The following is an 18890-nucleotide window of genomic DNA, read 5'->3' as shown; positions in this document are numbered from 1 at the left end:
CTGGTCTGCTCATCAGAGTCCTCTCTACGGGCGTGTTTTGGATTGGATTTCAAGATTTTTGACCATAATTGTCTTCCCTTTTTGTCCGGCCCATAACTCTGCCTAGAAAGGCCCTACATGCCCCAAAGTTGGTCTGGTCTGCTCATCAGAGTCCCCTCTACGGGAGTGTTTTGGACAGGATTTTGATATTTTTTACCATATTTTTTAAATGCACCCCCCTTTATTGTCTGTTCTGTATATCCCAGCATCAAATGATTCTTACTGTACACTGAGGGCACTTGTATGAGTGACCACAGTAAGTTTCAGGTATGTGACACTTTCCTAGTCAGAGTTAGCAGGGGGTGCATTTCATGGCAAGAAGGAATACAACAAGCCTGTCATGAAATGCCCCAAACTTGGTCTGGTCTGCTCATCAGAGTCCTCTCTACGGGCGTGTTTTGGATTGGATTTCAAGATTTTTGACCATATTTGTCTTCCCTTTTTGTCCGGCCCATAACTCTGCCTAGAAAGGCCCTACATGCCCCAAACTTGGTCTGGTCTGCTCATCAGAGTCCTCTCTACGGGCGTGTTTTGGATTGGATTTCAAGATTTTTGACCATATTTGTCTTCCCTTTTTGTCCGGCCCATAACTCTGCCTAGAAAGGCCCTACATGCCCCAAAGTTGGTCTGGTCTGCTCATCAGAGTCCCCTCTACGGGCGTGTTTTGGATTGGATTTCAAGATTTTTGACCATATTTGTCTTCCCTTTTTGTCCGGCCCATAACTCTGCCTAGAAAGGCCCTACATGCCCCAAACTTGGTCTGGTCTGCTCATCAGAGTCCCCTCTACGGGCGTGTTTTGGATTGGATTTCAAGATTTTTGACCATATTTGACTTCCCTTTTTGTCCGGCCCATAACTCTGCCTAGAAAGGCCCTACATGCCCCAAACTTGGTCTGGTCTGCTCATCAGAGTCCCCTCTACGGGCGTGTTTTGGATTGGATTTCAAGATTTTTGACCATATTTGTCTTCCCTTTTTGTCCGGCCCATAACTCTGCCTAGAAAGGCCCTACATGCCCCAAACTTGGTCTGGTCTGCTCATCAGAGTCCCCTCTACGGGAGTGTTTTGGACAGGATTTTGATATTTTTTACCATATTTTTTAAATGCACCCCCCTTTATTGTCTGTTCTGTATATCCCAGCATCAAATGATTCTTACTGTAAACTGAGGGCACTTGTATGAGTGACCACAGTAAGTTTCAGGTATGTGACACTTTCCTAGTCAGAGTTAGCAGGGGGTGCATTTCATGGCAAGAAGGAATACAACAAGCCTGTCATGAAATGCCCCAAACTTGGTCTGGTCTGCTCATCAGAGTCCTCTCTACGGGCGTGTTTTGGATTGGATTTCAAGATTTTTGACCATATTTGTCTTCCCTTTTTGTCCAGCCCATAACTCTGCCTAGAAAGGCCCTACATGCCCCAAAGTTGGTCTGGTCTGCTCATCAGAGTCCCCTCTACGGGCGTGTTTTGGATTGGATTTCAAGATTTTTGACCATATTTGTCTTCCCTTTTTGTCCGGCCCATAACTCTGCCTAGAAAGGCCCTACATGCCCCAAACTTGGTCTGGTCTGCTCATCAGAGTCCTCTCTACGGGCGTGTTTTGGATTGGATTTCAAGATTTTTGACCATATTTGTCTTCCCTTTTTGTCCGGCCCATAACTCTGCCTAGAAAGGCCCTACATGCCCCAAAGTTGGTCTGGTCTGCTCATCAGAGTCCCCTCTACGGGCGTGTTTTGGATTGGATTTCAAGATTTTTGACCATATTTGTCTTCCCTTTTTGTCCGGCCCATAACTCTGCCTAGAAAGACCCTACATGCCCCAAACTTGGTCTGGTCTGCTCATCAGAGTCCCCTCTACGGGCGTGTTTTGGATTGGATTTCAAGATTTTTGACCATATTTGACTTCCCTTTTTGTCCGGCCCATAACTCTGCCTAGAAAGGCCCTACATGCCCCAAACTTGGTCTGGTCTGCTCATCAGAGTCCCCTCTACGGGCGTGTTTTGGATTGGATTTTAAGATTTTTGACCATATTTGTCTTCCCTTTTTGTCCGGTCCATAACTCTGCCTAGAAAGGCCCTACATGCCCCAAAGTTGGTCTGGTCTACTCATCAGAGTCCCCTCTATGGGCGTGTTTTGGATTGGATAAAAAAAAAAAAAGACCATATTTGACTTCCCTTTTTGTCCGGACCATAACTCTGCCTAGGAAGGCCCTACATGCCCCAAACTTGGTCTGGTCTGCTCATCAGAGTCCCCTCTACGGGCGTGTTTTGGATTGGATTTTGAGATTTCTGACCATATTTGTCTTCCCTTTTTGTCCGGCCCATAACTCTGCCTAGAAAGGCCCTACATGCCCCAAACTTGGTCTGGTCTGCTCATCAGAGTCCCCTCTACGGGCGTGTTTTGGATTGGATTTTAAGATTTTCGACCATATTTCTCTTCCCTTTTTGTCCGGCCCATAACTCTGCCTAGAAAGGGCCTACATGCCCCAAACTTGGTCTGGTCTGCTCATCAGAGTCCCCTCTACAAGCGTGTTTTGGATTGGATTTCAAGATTTTTGACCATATTTGTCTTCCCTTTTTGTCCGGCCCATAACTCTGCCTAGAAAGCCCCTACATGCCCCAAACTTGGTCTGGTCTGCTCATCAGAGTCCCCTCTACGGGCGTGTTTTGGATTGGATTTAAAAATAAAATGACCATATTTGACTTCCCTTTTTGTCCGGCCCATAACTCTACCTAGAAAGGCCCTACATGCCCCAAACTTGGTCTGGTCTGCTCTCCGAGTCCTCTCTACGGGCGTGTTTTGGATTAGATTTTAAGATTTTTGACCATATTTGTCTTCCCTTTTTGTCCGGCCCATAACTCTGCCTAGAAAGGCCCTACATGCCCCAAAGTTGGTCTGGTCTTCTCATCAGAATCCCTTCTACGGGCGTGTTTTGGATTGGATTTCAAGATTTTTGACTATATTTGACTTCCCTTTTTGTCCGGCCCATAACTCTACCTAGAAAGGCCCTACATGCCCCAAAGTTGGTCTGGTCTGCTCATCAGAATCCCCTCTACAGGCGTGTTTTGGATTGGATTTCAAGATTTTTGACCATATTTGTCTTCCCTTTTTGTCCGGCCCATAACTCTGCCTAGAAAGGCCCTACATGCCCCAAACTTGGTCTGGTCTGCTCATCAGAGTCCCCTCTACGGGCGTGTTTTTGATTGGATTTAAAAAGAAATTGACCATATTTGACTTCCCTTTTTGTCCGGCCCATTACTCTACCTAGAAAGGCCCTACATGCCCCAAACTTGGTCTGGTCTGCTCTCCGAGTCCTCTCTACGGGCGTGTTTTGGATTGGATTTCAAGATTTTTGACTCTATTTGACTTCCCTTTTTGTCCGGCCCATAACTCTACCTAGAAAGGCCCTACATGCCCCAAACTTGGTCTGGTCTGCTCTCAGAGTCCTCTCTACGGGCGTGTTTTGGATTAGATTTTAAGATTTTTGACCATATTTGTCTTCCCTTTTTGTCCGGCCCATAACTCTGCCTAGAAAGCCCCTACATGCCCCAAACTTGGTCTGGTCTGCTCATCAGAGTCCCCTCTACAAGCGTGTTTTGGATTGGATTTCAAGATTTTTGACCATATTTGTCTTCCCTTTTTGTCCGGCCCATAACTCTGCCTAGAAAGCCCCTACATGCCCCAAACTTGGTCTGGTCTGCTCATCAGAGTCCCCTCTACGGGCGTGTTTTGGATTGGATTTAAAAATAAAATGACCATATTTGACTTCCCTTTTTGTCCGGCCCATAACTCTACCTAGAAAGGCCCTACATGCCCCAAACTTGGTCTGGTCTGCTCTCCGAGTCCTGTGTACGGGCGTGTTTTGGATTAGATTTTAAGATTTTTGACCATATTTGTCTTCCCTTTTTGTCCGGCCCATAACTCTGCCTAGAAAGGCCCTACATGCCCCAAAGTTGGTCTGGTCTTCTCATCAGAATCCCTTCTACGGGCGTGTTTTGGATTGGATTTCAAGATTTTTGACTATATTTGACTTCCCTTTTTGTCCGGCCCATAACTCTACCTAGAAAGGCCCTACATGCCCCAAAGTTGGTCTGGTCTGCTCATCAGAATCCCCTCTACAGGCGTGTTTTGGATTGGATTTCAAGATTTTTGACCATATTTGTCTTCCCTTTTTGTCCGGCCCATAACTCTGCCTAGAAAGCCCCTACATGCCCCAAAGTTGGTCTGGTCTGCTCATCAGAGTCCCTTCTACGGGCGTACTTTGGATTGGATTTTAAGATTTTTGAACATATTTGACTTCCCTTTTTGTCCGGCCCATAACTCTGCCTAGAAAGGCCCTACATGCCCCAAACTTGGTCTGGTCTGCTCATCAGAGTCCTCTCTACGGGCGTGTTTTGGATTGGATTTAAAGATTTTTTACCATATTTGTCTTCCCTTTTTGTCCGGCCCATAACTCTGCCTAGAAAGGCCCTACATGCCCCAAACTTGGTCTGGTCTGCTCATCAGAGTCCTCTCTACGGGCGTGTTTTGGATTAGATTTTAAGATTTTTGACCATATTTGTCTTCCCTTTTTGTCCGGCCCATAACTCTACCTAGAAAGGCCCTACATGCCCCAAACTTGGTCTGGTCTGCTCTCCGAGTCCTCTCTACGGGCGTGTTTTGGATTAGATTTTAAGATTTTTGACCATATTTGTCTTCCCTTTTTGTCCGGCCCATAACTCTGCCTAGAAAGCCCCTACATGCCCCAAACTTGGTCTGGTCTGCTCATCAGAGTCCCCTCTACAAGCGTGTTTTGGATTGGATTTCAAGATTTTTGACCATATTTGTCTTCCCTTTTTGTCCGGCCCATAACTCTGCCTAGAAAGCCCCTACATGCCCCAAACTTGGTCTGGTCTGCTCATCAGAGTCCCCTCTACGGGCGTGTTTTGGATTGGATTTAAAAATAAAATGACCATATTTGACTTCCCTTTTTGTCCGGCCCATAACTCTACCTAGAAAGGCCCTACATGCCCCAAACTTGGTCTGGTCTGCTCTCCGAGTCCTGTCTACGGGCGTGTTTTGGATTAGATTTTAAGATTTTTGACCATATTTGTCTTCCCTTTTTGTCCGGCCCATAACTCTGCCTAGAAAGGCCCTACATGCCCCAAAGTTGGTCTGGTCTTCTCATCAGAATCCCTTCTACGGGCGTGTTTTGGATTGGATTTCAAGATTTTTGACTATATTTGACTTCCCTTTTTGTCCGGCCCATAACTCTACCTAGAAAGGCCCTACATGCCCCAAAGTTGGTCTGGTCTGCTCATCAGAATCCCCTCTACAGGCGTGTTTTGGATTGGATTTCAAGATTTTTGACCATATTTGTCTTCCCTTTTTGTCCGGCCCATAACTCTGCCTAGAAAGCCCCTACATGCCCCAAAGTTGGTCTGGTCTGCTCATCAGAGTCCCTTCTACGGGCGTACTTTGGATTGGATTTTAAGATTTTTGAACATATTTGACTTCCCTTTTTGTCCGGCCCATAACTCTGCCTAGAAAGGCCCTACATGCCCCAAACTTGGTCTGGTCTGCTCATCAGAGTCCTCTCTACGGGCGTGTTTTGGATTGGATTTAAAGATTTTTTATCATATTTGTCTTCCCTTTTTGTCCGGCCCATAACTCTGCCTAGAAAGGCCCTACATGCCCCAAACTTGGTCTGGTCTGCTCATCAGAGTCCTCTCTACGGGCGTGTTTTGGATTAGATTTTAAGATTTTTGACCATATTTGTCTTCCCTTTTTGTCCGGCCCATAACTCTACCTAGAAAGGCCCTACATGCCCCAAACTTGGTCTGGTCTGCTCTCCGAGTCCTCTGTACGGGCGTGTTTTGGATTAGATTTTAAGATTTTTGACCATATTTGTCTTCCCTTTTTGTCCGGCCCATAACTCTGCCTAGAAAGCCCCTACATGCCCCAAAGTTGGTCTGGTCTGCTCATCAGAGTCCCCTCTACGGGAGTGTTTTGTATTGGATTTTAAGATTTTTGACCATATTTGACTTCCCTTTTTGTCCGGCCCGTAACTCTACCTAGAAAGGCCCTACATGCCCCAAACCTGGTCTGGTCTGCTCATCAGAGTCCCCTCTACGGGAGTGTTTTGGACAGGATTTTGATATTTTTTACCATATTTTTTTAATGCACCCCCCTTTATTGTCTGTTCTGTATATCCCAGCATCAAATGATTCTTACTGTACACTGAGGGCACTAGTATGAGTGACCACAGTAAGTTTCAGGTATGTGACACTTTCCTAGTCAGAGTTAGCAGGGGGTGCATTTCATGGCAAGAAGGAATACAACAAGCCTGTCGTGAAATGCACCAAACTTGGTCTGGTCTGCTCATCAGAGTCCCCTATACCGGCGTGTTTCGGATTGTATTTTTTTTTTAATTGACCATATTTGACTTCCCTTTTTGTCCGGCCCATAACTCTGCCTAGAAAGGCCCTACATGCCCCAAACTTGGTCTGGTCTGCTCATCAGAGTCCCCTCTACGGGCATGTTTTGGATTGGATTTATTTATTTTTTACCATATTTGTCTTCCCTTTTTGTCCGGCCCATAACTCTGCCTAGAAAGGCCCTACATGCCCCAAACGTGGTCTGGTGTGCTCATCAGAGTCCCCTCTACGGGCGTGTTTTGGATTGGATGTTTTTTTAAATGGACCATATTTGACTTCCCTTTTTGTCCGGCCCATAACTCTGCCTAGAAAAGGCCCTACTTGCCCCAAACTTGGTCTGGTCTGCTCATCAGAGTCCCCTCTACTGGCATGTTTTGGATTGGATTTTGAGATTTTTGAACGTATTTGTCTTCCCTTTTTGTCCGGCCCATAACTCTGCCTAGAAAGGCCCTACATGCCCCAAACTTGGTCTGGTCTAATCATCAGAGTCCCCTCTACGGGCATGTTTTGGATTGGATTTTGAGATTTTTGACCATATTTGTCTTCCCTTTTTGTCCGGCCCATAACTCTGCTTAGAAAGGCCCTACATGCCCCAAACTTGGTCTGGTCTGCTCATCAGAGTCCCCTCTACGGGCGTGTTTTGGATTGGATTTTTTTTTAAATGGACCATATTTGACTTCCCTTTTTGTCCGGCCCATAACTCTGCTTAGAAAGGCCCTACATGCCCCAAACTTGGTCTGGTCTGCTCATCAGAGTCCCCTCTACGGGCGTGTTTTGGATTGGATTTTTTTTTAAATGGACCATATTTGACTTCCCTTTTTGTCCGGCCCATAACTCTGCTTAGAAAGGCCCTACATGCCCCAAACTTGGTCTGGTCTGCTCATCAGAGTCCCCTCTACGGGCGTGTTTTGGATTGGATTTTTTTTTTAAATGGACCATATTTGACTTCCCTTTTTGTCCGGCCCATAACTCTGCCTAGAAAGGCCCTACATGCCCCAAACTTGGTCTGGTCTGCTCATCAGAGTCCCCTCTACGGGCGTGTTTTGGATTGGATAAAAAAAAAAAATTGACCATATTTGACTTCCCTTTTTGTCCGGCCCATAACTCTGCCTAGAAATGCCCTACATGCCCCAAACTTGGTCTGGTCTGCTCATGAGAGTCCCCTCTACGGGCATGTTTTGGATTCGATTTTAAGAGTTTTGACCATATTTGTCTTCCCTTTTTGTCCGGCCCATAACTCTGCTTAGAAAGGCCCTACATGCCCCAAACTTGGTCTGGTCTGCTCATCAGAGTCCCCTCTACGGGCGTGTTTTGGATTGGATTTTTTTTTTTAAAGACCATATTTGTCTTCCCTTTTTGTCCGGCCCATAACTCTGCCTAGAAACGCCCCAAATGCCCCAAACTTGGTCTGGTCTGCTCATCAGAGTCCCCTCTACGGCCATGTTTTGGATTGGATTTTTTTTTAAATGGATCATATTTGACTTCCCTTTTTGTCCGGCCCATAACTCTGCTTAGAAAGGCCCTACATGCCCCAAACCTGGTCTGGTTTGCTCATCAGAGTCCCCTCTACGGGCGTGTTTTGGATTGGATTTAAAAAAAAATGGACCATATTTGACTTCCCTTTTTGTCCGGCCCATAACTCTGCCTAGAAAGGCCCTACATGCCCCAAACTTGGTCTGATCTGCTCATCAGAGTCCCCTCTACGGCCGTGTTTTGGATTGGATTTTGAGATTTTTTACCATATTTTTCTTCCCTTTTTGTCAACGTGCAGTACGAATCATTTGATGCTGGGATCATTGTTATCTGTTTTTTGTCTGTCTAGACTTGACTGCGTATTTGTTAGTTTTCTTTTAAGAGAGATGAGTAATGCTTCACCCTTCTGGGGACTTCCTGCGTTTTTTCTTTTCTTATCAGGCGAGGCACCTGGTAGTGTGGGCCAGTGCAGGGGTGTTGCTGGGGAGGGTTTTCACGGGTTTATGGGCCACGTGGGTGCGGGAGGAGAGGGGTGTGGGGTCTTGTGGCAGGGGAGGAAGGAGTGGGTTACGAGGGGGATGGACTGGGGGAGGGCTGTATCCGGAGGATGGAAGGTAGCATTCGGGTGAGGATGGGGGCTGACCTAAGGAGGTGGGAGCTGCACGTCGCCAGAGGGGCCCAGGGTCGGGGTTTTTTGTGTGTCACCATGTATGTGGCTTACAAAATCAATTATTGATGATGACATTAACTTGGATGGTTACAATGTTTATCGTGCTGACAGGGCAAAGAAAGGTGGAGGAGTTGCCTGTTATGTGAAATCAAAATTTGTTGTCAAGGTGGTTCTGTCTAAATCGATTTGCAAGCAGTTAGAGTTTCTTGCAGTGGATGTTGAAATTTCGAAGGGCCTTTGTATGACCGTTGTTGGGTGTTATAGGCCTCCATCCGCTTCAAACGAGGCATTACAGTCGTTGATACACCTTATCTCCCGACTAAATTATGATGAAATTGTTTTAGCTGGAGATCTTAACTGGGACTGGCTTATGCCTGTGGCTAATGATTTTAAATCTTTTTGTGATTCTGTTCATCTTACCCAGTTAGTAAATTCACCAACTCGGCCAAATCCTAAGTGCCTTGAGATGTCAACATTAATTGACTAGATTTTAACTAATGTTCCTCATAAATTCTCAGCTGTTGGTGTTTTCTGTAATGACTTAAGTGATCATTGTGTTGTTGCTGCTAGCAGGAACACTAAGGTCCCTAAATTAAAACCACGTATAATTTCTAAGAGGAATCTTAAACATTTTAATGAACAAGGGTTTTATCATGATTTGTTTAATTTTAATTGGAGGAGGATAGAGCTAATCCCTGATGTGGAAACTGCCTGGTCTTTTTTTAATGATGGTTTTACACAAATTATAAATATACACGCCCCTTTTAGGAAGTACAGAGTACAGGGACGTGAAAATCCCTGGTTCTCCGCTGATCTAGCAGACAGTATTCATGAGCGAAACCTAGCTTGGGCTAAGGCAAGAACAACAGGTTCTGCCACTGACTGGCTTGTGTTTAGGAAACTGAGAAACACATGTTCCTCTTTTATCAAGAAAGAAAAATCTGAATATTATTTGTCTATTACTACTGAAAATGTAAATGATCCGAGGAGATTCTGGAAAACTATAAAATCCCTCTCTGTGAGTAAGAACTCACACGTTTTACCTGTTTTTGTTATGAAGGACTCTGTCGCTGTTCATGACAAAATGGAGATACTGAATTGTTTCAACACACACTTCATTTCTTCTGGCTCTCTGTTTGACTCTTGTAGTCCAAGGTCTGTGAAACCTTGTACTGAGGTTCCAGTTTATACTGGTCAGCCTTTTAATTTTACACCACTTCCTGTGCAGGAAGTTCATAAAGCCTTAAAAAGCCTAGATCATAGGAAACCTGCAGGGCCTGATTGTATTGACCCTTACTTTTTGAAATTGGCTGCTGATTTTGTTGCAGAGCCACTTACATATATTTTTAATCTGACAATGAAAAACAATGAAATACCAATGAAATGGAAATCGGCCTTTGTTCTTCCACTGTTTAAAGGTGGTGACCCAGCTATTTTAAATAACTATAGGCCAATATCTAACTTATCTGTACTTGCTAAAATTCTTGAAACTCTTGTGAGCAAGCAGTTTAAGGAGTTCTTGTACAGCAATGCCTAAAATATATTTTGAAAAAGTGCTGTCTGTAAAATGAAAGTAATACTTTTACCAACCCTTTTAATTTAATAGGCTTCGGACACCAGATGGTAGTATTCTACCTGACAATCTAGTACCTTCCATTCAATCCTGGACACCAGATGGCGGTATTCTACCTGATAATCTAGTACCTTCCATTCAGTCCTGGACACCAGATGGTGGTATTCTACCTAATAATCTAGTACCTTCCATTCAGTCCTGATGGTTGGTGGTGTTTAGTTTTTGTATTCAACTCTGTTCTAACTGTAGATTACTTAAGGTTGCTTTCTAGGCCCAAATTACTAACATTATCCCCTGAATGTTCCTGGAAGTTAGGATTGAGTAAGGTGGTCCTTGTGCCCTTCCTTATACCATATAATATAATGTTGCAGGTATTCATGGTATTTCTTGTTTCCCCTACATAGATCTTATTTCAATGCTCACATTGGATTGCATAACTACATTTACTGTTGTCAAAACCAGATTTTGCCAAGTAGGAGACTGACCCTGAGAAGGCATTATGAAGGCATCTGGATGTTTTACGCTGATGTTAGCTTTGCAGTTAGCTTTTTTTCTAGTCAAACTAGTACCCCAGAATGTTCCTTAAATTTCCATTCATTCTATTTGCCAAAATAATTCAGATTTTACAGAGGGTTTGGGGGCACTGCAGTTCGGGTTAGGGTTAGCAGTCCTGGTACACAGTATTCCAGTAAAGAGTGAGTCACAGTTACTAAAAATAAATCACTCAAGTGTGTGTGTGTGGGGGTGGTATTAGTGTGTGTAGGAGTGTATGCACAGGGGGAGGGAGGAACAACCATGTCCCAGGTTGGAGGAGAGATTCTCATCTTCTGTATTGATGCTCCCTACACACACATTAATTGAGTTACTCCTTTACAAAGGAGATGCTGTGACTAGCAGGAGGGATGGAAGAAGGGGGATGGAGGGATGGAAGAAGGAAGTAATGTATTGGAGATGTAGAGATGAAAGTTACAAACACACAGACAGACTCAACGCACGAAAACACAGAAACACACATGCACACATTCTGTCCATGTGCTGTAACACACAGACACCAACACAAAGGGAGGTTTGGAATGATGTCTGCTCATGCTAAATGTTAGGGTTGGTAGGTAATGTAAGGGTTAGTAAAGGTGAAGGGCACATGGTCACCTGGCTTTCAGAGACCTTCACAGACTGCAGAGAAACAAACATGGAGGTAGGGTGACAAAGACTGACAGCCAGGCAGGCAAACAGACAGACAGTATGAAAGACAGACAGACAGGATGAGAGACAGACAGGCTGGCTGGCAGACTAAAGCAGAATAGAAAGATGAAGGGGAGGGGCTGGAAGGTACCAGGGGAATACTGAGAGAGAAACGGAGAGAGAGGGGCTGCAATGAAAGGAATGATGTCATTTCTCCAAAGCAGCGAATGAGAGTGCAGGAAGGAGGAGGAGCAGAGACAAGGCTAGAAGGGTGTGTTTTTGTATCACTGCAGCATCCATTCAAAGCAGGAAAAAGACCCACTTAGACACAAACAGAAATAAGACAGAACAGACCGCTGGTATAGGAGGCTTAATAACCCCAACCCAGAGCAGAGGAGAGGCTGAGACCACCATCACCTGCTGAGGTAGGAGCCAACAGGGATGGAGACAATGGCTAGATCCCACCATGCTGAATGTGTGTGTGTGTGCTCGTGTGTGTGCTTATGAATGTTCATACATGCATATGCGTATGTGTGAGGGTTGTAGTTATCACAGCTGTGGACTTTGCTCTTAGTGTGTTGTGTAAAAAGAGGGCCGATATTACAATAATATGTGATGATTAACTAGTGTACCTACGTGTGAGTGAAATTGTTTTTCATACATATCTAGTTTACTAAATACATTCAGACATTAGGCTTTCTGTTTAATAGGTGTATAACATAGATTAGTATGGAATGAAGGGTGTATGTATGTGTGTCATCTGTTGTGGAGTTTTTTTTATTAATATTGGATAAAATTCAGCACTATAGAACATCAGTCTTTCGTTATTAATGATCAACCTTATATTAGTGTGTGGCATGTGTAGGGTTAGGGAAAGTAGATGGGGTTAAAAGCTTAGGCGGTTAGAGGGTTAGGGTTAGAGGGGTTACGGTTAGGAGGTTAGGGCTGGGGTTAGGGTTAGGTGGGATGTTAGGGTGCAGAAACAAGGAAGTCAGAATGCAGAGGTAGGAATTATGTGTGCAGAGTAGGGTCCAGACACAGCTAGCTAAGAAGCAGAGACAGGAAGTTAGGCTGGAGACAGGTTTGCGGTTGGCTGTGGTTAGGTATTGCAGAGCAAGAGCTTGCAGGTTTAAATCACCTTCTGTTCATCACTTTGGATAAAAGCTTTTGCTAAATGAATACATTATTATTATTATTATTATAGGCTCATAATAATAACCCAATATTTATCTCTTTACATATCCTCCTCCCCCCTCTCTCTACATCTCTCCCTTCTTCCCATCCCTCTCTACGTCTCCCCCACCACCCTTTTTCTGATCTCATTCCTATTTTCTGATCTGTTTCACCCCTCTCTGTTCTTTTTTTCACTTTCTGACAGAATGGGGTCTTTGTGTTGATGAATGGAAGGAATGCTTCTCTCTTCCATTCCCCTCCTATCCTTTTCTCCTCCTTAATCCATGTAATATTACTGTCCTTTTATTTACCCTTTTAAACCTTAAAATCTCCTTCCTCTCTTCTATGAGTCTGTGCATTTTACATGTGAGTGCGTAACACGTGTTTCTGCGTGGAATGTGTGTGACAGGATGTGTTTAGGGTTTAATATCTTCAGAACCATTCATCTACACCAGGGGTGTTGTTAGACCCTTTTTACTGGGGCACATGCCCCAGTATAAATCTGCTGTGCCCCAGTAAAATCAAAAGTTTGAGTTTTAACAATTTACTTTATTAGTCAGTGCATTCATTTAGATTGATAATCTCGCAGTATCCCAATTAACGCTTGTAAAATCAAAGCAGTTTAACCGAAAACAAACCGATGCACGCAGAATTCCATGTCAGCGTGCTTTTCTGAGCTTGCCAAATAGCCACTGCAGCATGCACACAGAAGTCAGAATTGAGGTAGGCTAAGAAAACATTACAAAACTAGAGACGGTACAATTTCTGGGGAAATTGTTGGGTGTGCTTGCGTCCGTTGCAGATGGGTATGTTTTCAGGCTGTGAATATCAACACCCTGTATTTTTGGACGCCCTTCAACCGGTTAGCTCCTGCGATTCCCACACAGTAGAAGTCTAGTAGTTAACTAGCTCTACAATTTACCGGGGCTAGGTCTGAATCTAGGAGCAAAATGGAGCACAGCTGCCAGCTGTAGGTATATGCAGGTAGTAACGCTAGTGCTAAATAAGTATTTAGTTGGTCGGCTCCATGACGCCGGGGAAGTAGGGCTCGTGAGTCTGCACACCAAAAGAACAAAGGGAAACCCACTTATCTAGCAGAACCCTGTAAGACCCCTTTTTGTAAAATTACAACGTCACCTTTAGTTCTTTAATTGCTACTTTTTTTTTTGGAAAGACCACATTTATCCAATAGCATTGCAAGGCAAGACAATAGGACCCATTGGCTATGTAAATGTGGCCTTTCAAAAAAAATCTGATTTGCAAATGTGTTTTTTTGGAGAGCTAAAAGTGATTTTTTAATTTATTTTAAACCGGGTCTTACAGACATGTTTGTAGGTACCTAGCGAAAAATAGCCTCAACTTTCCTAGCTAAGGGACTATTGCTGAGGGCTCGCTGATATCGCTGTCTGTGTTACTAGAACGTCGTATCTATGCGTAGTTGCTAACGTGTGCTGACGTTGTGACGTTAGGCTAGCACTGAGGCACTTTTTGCCGCAAAAACTTCATTCATGTCTAAACCGTGCAATGGAACGTAAATTCCAATAGAAGCATTGCAATCGGGACCAAGACTAACATTTTGACACGGACGTTGTTGATGTAGTTCAAATATTGAGAGATCCTTAGGGGTGGGAAAATAAATACTAATAATATATATGTGAGAGAACAAAGGTTGTGCTCGCCGAAGGCAACACACCCAACTAAAGAAAGTTTCTAAATGATTAGGGTTAGGCCCTAACCCTAACCTGATGTCCCTGCCAAAGCTAATATCAAACTTGCATCCCTGAACTGTTGTATAGTGGGTTAAGCAAGGGGAGTTTCTATAGCCTAGTCGTGCATTGTGTGCAGCACCCTTGGAAGAAAAAAAAGGGATATGAATAGGGGCCTGTGCCCCAGTAGAGTTTTATGTCTAACAACGCCTCAAGAAACTACAACATTCTTGCACATTATTTTGCTCCTTGGTTGCTGTTATTTCTCATAAGAGAGAATACTTCAGTGAGAACACACACAATACTCTTGGTTTGCTATTTGAGAATCAGTTCAGTGAAAATCTATGGGAGACATATTACTTTAGATGATTAAAAGACAGAATGATGACATAAGCTCCTGCTCCCTCTCAACCTGTGTGTGCCACAGTGTGCCTGTGTGTACTCTAACCCTAGCAGAGAACGTGCTTCTGCTACGAGCATAAATGCTTCATCGATGTTCTTCTCTGTTTAGGTTAGGGTTGGTAGTATTAAACTCTCCGTGTTTGATGTGTGTGTGCTCACAGTGAGAAATTGTACAGTGGCAGACACACACAAACATATTTTATTATTATTTTTGCTCATTTACAGATGCATAATTGCAAAAACAACAGTTGAAATACTTGTATGCTGCTCGGAATACTTTTGGAAAGTACCACCCCCCAAACATGAATTGAATGTTTCCTGCCTTTTGTTCTCCATGACTCTTGATTGGTTCCTGGTTCCTGCGGTGGAAATGCAGTTCAGGGGTAAAGTTCCTGTGGTTAAAACGCAGGATATGAACTAACCAGGAACTGACTGGTAACTTACTATAAACTAAACCTAGGAACAAGCTCGTCCAACTTCTATATTTTACCTCTCATCTCCATACTATGGTTAGAATATTCAGACTAGGATATCCATGTCTAGCAATGGCAGGGTTATAATACCAAACATGCCAGGGTCATAATATCTTTTTTTCCTCCTCTCTCCCTCACTCCATCCTAACTAGTCATCCTTTCCTCTCCTTCTCTCCTTCTCTCCCTCTCTCCTTCTCTCTGTCCCTGCTGGTTTTATGTGTCCCAAGGCTGACCAGCTGCCTGCATGTATTTATAGCATGTTGACGTGTGCATGTGTGTGAATGAGTGTGTTTGTGGTGTGAGATTTTTATAAGAGAAAGGAAGACCTGCATGAATATAGAAAGCAGGCAACATGTCAGAATGGAGAAGGGAGACTAAGAAATCAGTGTAAGTGAGAGAGTGTGTGTGAAAGAGAGAGGGAGAGAGTGTGTGTGAAAGAAAAAGGGAGAGAGTGTGAAAGAGGGAGAGAGGGAATGTCTGTGTGGAGCGATGGAGGGATGAACTGAGGAAATACAGGGTGTGGCACCAGAAAGAAAGAGAGGGAGAGGGGGATGGGAGGAGAGGAAAGGAGAGAAGGAGGGGCGAGAGGGGGATGGGAGAGAGAAATATTGCTGCGTTCGGCTAGAGTCAGAGTTACCATGGTGATGGGAAAAGAGAGAGTAGGGAGAAGCACCTTACACACATGCACACAAATACACACATGCACACACACACACACACACAAACACACACCTGCACACACACACACACACATGCACACACAGAGGTTCTCTCAGACTTATTAAAATGTCCTTTTAATATAAAGAAGATTTTTCCTTCATTGGAGTATGATGCAGATGGTGAGAGCGATGAGAGAGAGAGGAAAAAAGAGGTTGTGAGAGAGAGGGAGAGGTGAAAGAGAGGAAGAGGGAAGGAGAGAGAGGAGCAGGAGGATAGCAAAGGTGGAGAAAGATAAGTGGAAATGTGAGCTGCCCATGGAGAGTGGAGGAGGAGAAAGAAAAGAGGGAGAGAGAGAAATAATGGAGAGAGGACTGTCTGTGGCCTATGATCTTCCAGATCTACCCAATCCAACCCCTAAATGCCTAACCCTAGGTGCCTAGCCCTGATCCTAGGTGCCTAGCCCTAACCCTAGGTGCCTAGCCCTGATCCTAGGTGCCTAGCCCTGACCCTAGGTGCGTAGCCCTGATCCTAGGTGCCTAGCCCTAACCCTAGGCCTGATCCTAGGTGCCTAGCCCTGATCCTAGATGCCTAGCCCTAACCCTAGGTGCCTAGCCCTGATCCTAGGTGCCTAGCCCTGATCCTAGGTGCCTAGGCCTGATCCTAGGTGCCTAGCCCTGACCCTGAGGCTCCTCTGCAACCTCACAGATGCTTTCCAGGAAGCACTTTCTGAACAGCTGTCAGCAGCTAAGCCTAATGGCAGAGACCTGAAACAGCCATGGTATCGACATACAGTATATATGCAGGCTGAATGAGATACAGTAAATATGCAGGTTGAAAAACATACAATATATGCAGAGTAAATGACATACAGTATGTGCAGGTTGAATTACATTATTGAGCTTAAGATTTAGCTGTCCCAGCTCATGTTATCATCCCAGCTCCATCAATTGTTGAGATCATCACTAACAATCACAACTGTGAATGCTTCATTTCAACAAGGAACATCTGCTTTTTTCCACTAAACGTGTGCATGTGTATATGTGTGGTTGTTTGTGTGTGTGTGTTGGTGGTGTGTGTTAGATTCTGACTAGGACTTACATATTTAAATCAGCTAATTTGGCCTCTCATCTCCTTTCAAATTCAAATCTTATCTTATGGGCATGACAGTGTTTAGTCACCTCTATATCAATCTCCCAACACACACACACACACACAGGGAGAGAGAGGAGGGAGGGGAAAGAATCACAATTGATGCAGTGCTTTGTTCTAGAAGCTGATGGTGACACAACCAGGCACCTTATTAAGTTCTCTCTCTAGAGACACAAACACAACGGAGACATTACACAGGGGCGTGTGTGTAAGGGGTGTGCGTGCGGTGTGTGTAAGGGGTGTGCGTGCAGTGTGTGTGCGGTGTGTGTGTGTTGACTTCACCTTGAGTCACTCTCATCGTAAGTGACTTCACAGTGACATTATTTGATTATCCACTCTAACTATATAACTGTTTTTACACACACACACACACACACACAAACACACAAACACACACTCCATCTGCCTCTCACATCCAGACAAAGACATAGCACACTCCAAGAGCTTCATGGTTAGACCCTGACCAAGTTATTACATATTCATGAGGTAGATTGTAGAGGACATCATGATTGAGATCTACACATACACACACACACACTTATGCACACTTAGAAACACACATTCTCATAAACAGTTACACACGTGTGTGTGTGTGTGTGGTTAGTAAATGTGAAGTACATTGATGAATAATGAATTTAGGTGAATTTAGGTCATCGCCAACTGGTTGAGAAAACTGGGAATAGCATTGTGAAGGCTTCCCCCAGCTCTGCTTTCCCCTCCTCCCTCTCTTTCCCCTCCTCCCTCTCTCTCCCCTCCTCCCTGTCTCTCCCCTCCTCCCTCTCTCTCCCCTCCTCCCTCTCTCCCCTCCTCCCTGTCTCTCCCCTCCTCCCTCTCTCTCCCCTCCTCCCTCTCTCCCCTCCTCACTCTCTCTCCCCTCCTCACGGTCTCTCCCCTCCTCCCTCTCTCTCCCCTCCTCCCTCTCTCTCCCCTCCTCCCTGTCTCTCCCCTCCTCCCTCTCTCTCCCCTCCTCCCTGTCTCTCCCCTCTTCCCTCTCTTTCCCCTCCTCCCTGTCTCTCCCCTCCTCTCTCTCTCTCCCCTCCTCCCTGTCTCTCCCCTCCTCCCTCTCTCTCCCCTCCTCCCTGTCTCTCCCCTCTTCCCTCTCTCTCCCCTCCTCCCTCTCTTTCCCCTCCTCCCTCTCTCTCCCCTCCTCCCTTTCTCTTCTCCGTTCTCTAATCTCACTATCCACAATTTCTTTTTTTTGGACCGGAATATATCAATGAATTAATTTCACGGTCTGTCAATCTTTACCCCCCTGCTTACAATACAGACACGTATACATGGAGTCATGTTACAGTACATACATTCGACATATATAGTTCATAGATATCAATACATTGTCATATAAATACATAATTAGATAAATACAAAGTTCTTATATATCATACAAAGTTACATAAAGTGAAATATTAATATACATTTATGTAAACATAAGCAACAACTCTGGCATTATTGGCATAAAGATGTAAGTAATCCCAAAAAATATATTACATTGAGTGACTTCTTCAAAACTCTAACTTTCATAATATGAAAAAAAGGAAAGTGGTTTTAAAGAAACGTTTCGCGTCCTAAGAGATTCCCAACATGCAGACTTTTTTTATCAGCATGTGTCACCTGTAAATCAACATGATAATGGTTAACGGAACACAACATCAAGCTTCTGTCATGGCCATCTCAGTCCCTGACCTGAGCTGGAGAGTGCACGAGAGAGAGTGCATGAGAGACGACCCTGGATTATAGAGAGATTCTGGAAAGAGGAATGGTCTCAGATTCCTTGCTGTAGATTCTCCAACCTTATTAGATGTTACTGGAGAACACTCTGCACTGTGTTATTGCAGAGGGATGTTGTACAAGGCAGTAAATGCAGGGTGTGGCACTTGGTTTCACTCACAGGCATGGGTATAAAATGCCCAGGAATCAGATGCAGAAACAGCTGAGCCCCTAACCCTATATTAGGGTCATTACACACAAACCCTATTACA

Source organism: Osmerus mordax, chromosome 7 (assembly GCF_038355195.1).
Source record: "Osmerus mordax isolate fOsmMor3 chromosome 7, fOsmMor3.pri, whole genome shotgun sequence".
Lineage (NCBI taxonomy): Eukaryota > Metazoa > Chordata > Actinopteri > Osmeriformes > Osmeridae > Osmerus > Osmerus mordax.
Note: the sequence above shows the minus strand (reverse complement) of the source record.